Genomic DNA, 2,727 nt, shown 5'->3' with positions numbered 1-2,727 from the left:
TGAATCAATTGTACGCAGAGATCGTTTTGTTGCTTCGTCAAACTGTTTAGCAACTTCAACATATCTGAAAGCCAAACGTAGCACGAGTCGGAATTGCATTTGCTCAAACATACCCAACAGTGCTGGCAATATGAAAGGCATATCCTCCTTGTTTAACGAAATTAATACCTTGCGAGGCATTAAGCCAAAATCGATTACTATTTTTCAAAGCGTACTGGTAAATCCTTTGACGAGTAGCTTCCTGCACCAAGTCACTAGGATTCTAAAATATTCAAGTCATAAGTTTGAAAATAAGTTTGAATAAATGCAACTTATTTCTACCTACCACTAAATAGTAAGTGTTATATTATACCGAATCGGTACCTTTGTCGGCGTTTTAATCCACAAAACTTCCACCATTACACGGAAGAATACCGTTTTTAATCAGTTTTAGAATGTATTAAGAACAAACGTGTTGACCGAGATTATCGACGAGGTCCTCAAAATTTTATCTAAATTTTTCACTTTAATGGAAGAAGATTTGCTTCTCGATAGGCGTGCTTAGTGGCCCGATAGTTCTGGATTCGACACAATAGTGCTTTTGAGTTGCATTATTTATGCAATAATTGATTACACAAATAGATAGAAAAAGGAAGCATATTCACTCGACTTTCTGGGAGTCCTAAAGAATTAATTTTGGTCAGATCGCCTTCTTTTGATTCAAATAATCCCGCTGTACCATATTGATCATGTTTATGGGGCACACTGTATACAGGTTGATACAAATTGAGGCAATTCTCCCACAGAAAAAAAGCTCTGAAATTTGTTTTCCGTTCCCTCTAAATACCTAAATCTCACTGACTACCTTTGCATGATTGACGATCTTTTCTGGACCACCAATTTTGACTCATTCTGTATTTTTTTCTTATTCAAACATCTTATACACATCTCTTTGGGTAATCTCTTTGGGTAAATGACGTCACCAAAAGATCGATTGCTGCAACAAAGCAACTTCTTTCATTAATCGAGCCCATGTTTCTCAATTTCATTTCGAAATCGATAACCGCTGCAAGTACGAGGTACCATACGATCATCACAAAGGTTATCAAAACCCACACATTCTACAAAAAAAGTTGTAGATTGCTTGTTTATTAGTTGCCTAAAAGGGCAGGCTTGACTGACCGTTACAAAGGGCAAAACCCATATATTTTCCGTAGAAGAAAGTGGAGGCGCAACGAAAAACCACTTCAATCTGTTTAAGTTGACAATTCCGGTTTGTGGTAAAAATCGAAAGTAATGCAGCCTTTCTTCATTTATTGCTGCAGTATTGCCTGAAATACATAGAGATCATAATGTGATAACACCGGGAACATAGTAAAATAAGACTTACTAAGTTATGTTCATCAGTTTCAAAATTCTGACTGAAATTTAGTGAACAATACCTTAAGATCCGAGAACATAAAATAATGTTATTATGGTCAGAAATGAATTTTCGCTATGAAACTTATTGCCAGTATTCAGTGCGAGTCTCTAAGTGGAAATACCAGGACATAAAACGAAAGTTTTTCTTAGGAAATGTAATCAGACGCGTCAACTACTATTTTAAATTGTGCTTTTCCTGATGGAAGAAAAATCGATACAGCGTCTTTCAAATATGAGATGCGAGGGTCGTTTCATAAGTCAGTGACTTTTTGAATTTCCCTCGCAGTAACTTTAAATTCAACACTACTTCCGTCAACTGTCGTCTGTTAGAAGACTGCCGTGAAATTTTGAGCACGTTACGTCATTTAGCTAGTGTTTAACAGTCGACACAGTCAACAGAACAGTCAATTTCGACGAAAATGGAAAAAAGTGAATTTCTAGTGTTAATAAAGCATTATTTTTTAAGTAAAGAAGCAAAGCAAAGCAAAGAAACAAAGGAAAAGCTTGATAAATGCTATGGGCCTGGGCACCATCAATTTAAATGGTTAATAAGTGGTTTAATGAGTTTCGTTGTGGTCGTACCAGCACAAATGACGCAGAACGTTCAGGTCGTCCAAAAAAGGTTGTTAGGTACGTCAGAAATGGTCGAAAAAATCCATGGAACGATACTGGACGATCGGAGAACAAAAGTGTGTGAGGTGGCGGAGGCTGTAGCTATCTCAACTGAGGGGTTACATCATATTTTCCATGAATATTTGGATATGAAAAAGGCATCCGCACGATGGGTGCTGCGATTGCTGACACTTGATCATAAGCGCTCTCGTGTGATCGTTTTTATCCGTTGACGAAACGTGGATCCATCACAACACACCAAAGACCAAATAACGATCAAAACAGTGAGTTTCTTCAGGTGAACGTGCACCAAAAGAAGGCCAATATGGGTCTGTCGGCCAACAAGGTGATGACCACAGTTTTTTGGGATGCACGAGGTGTCATTCACATCGATTACCTTGAAAAGGGTAAATTATTATTCAGAGCTTTTGGACAGATGCGATTTGGTGAAAAAAAGTGCTGTCTCATCAGGACAATGCACGGGTGTACACGTATGTATTCGAACGCTACCCCACCAAGCATATTCTCCAGATTTGGCCCCCTGTGACTCTTTCCTGTTTCCAAACCTGAGGAAATGGCTGGACGGTAAGAGATTTGAGTCCAACGAAGAGGTCATCATTGAAACAAACGTATATTTTGAGGACCTCGAGAAATTATATTACTTGGAAGGAATAAAAAAATTGGAAAGACACTGGACTAAATGCATCGAGCTAA

The sequence above is a fragment of the Dendroctonus ponderosae genome, unplaced genomic scaffold (genome assembly GCF_020466585.1).
Source record: "Dendroctonus ponderosae isolate FM_Combo_2020 unplaced genomic scaffold, Dpon_F_20191213v2 Dpon_F_20191213_1, whole genome shotgun sequence".
Lineage (NCBI taxonomy): Eukaryota > Metazoa > Arthropoda > Insecta > Coleoptera > Curculionidae > Dendroctonus > Dendroctonus ponderosae.
This window is presented reverse-complemented; position numbering follows the sequence as displayed.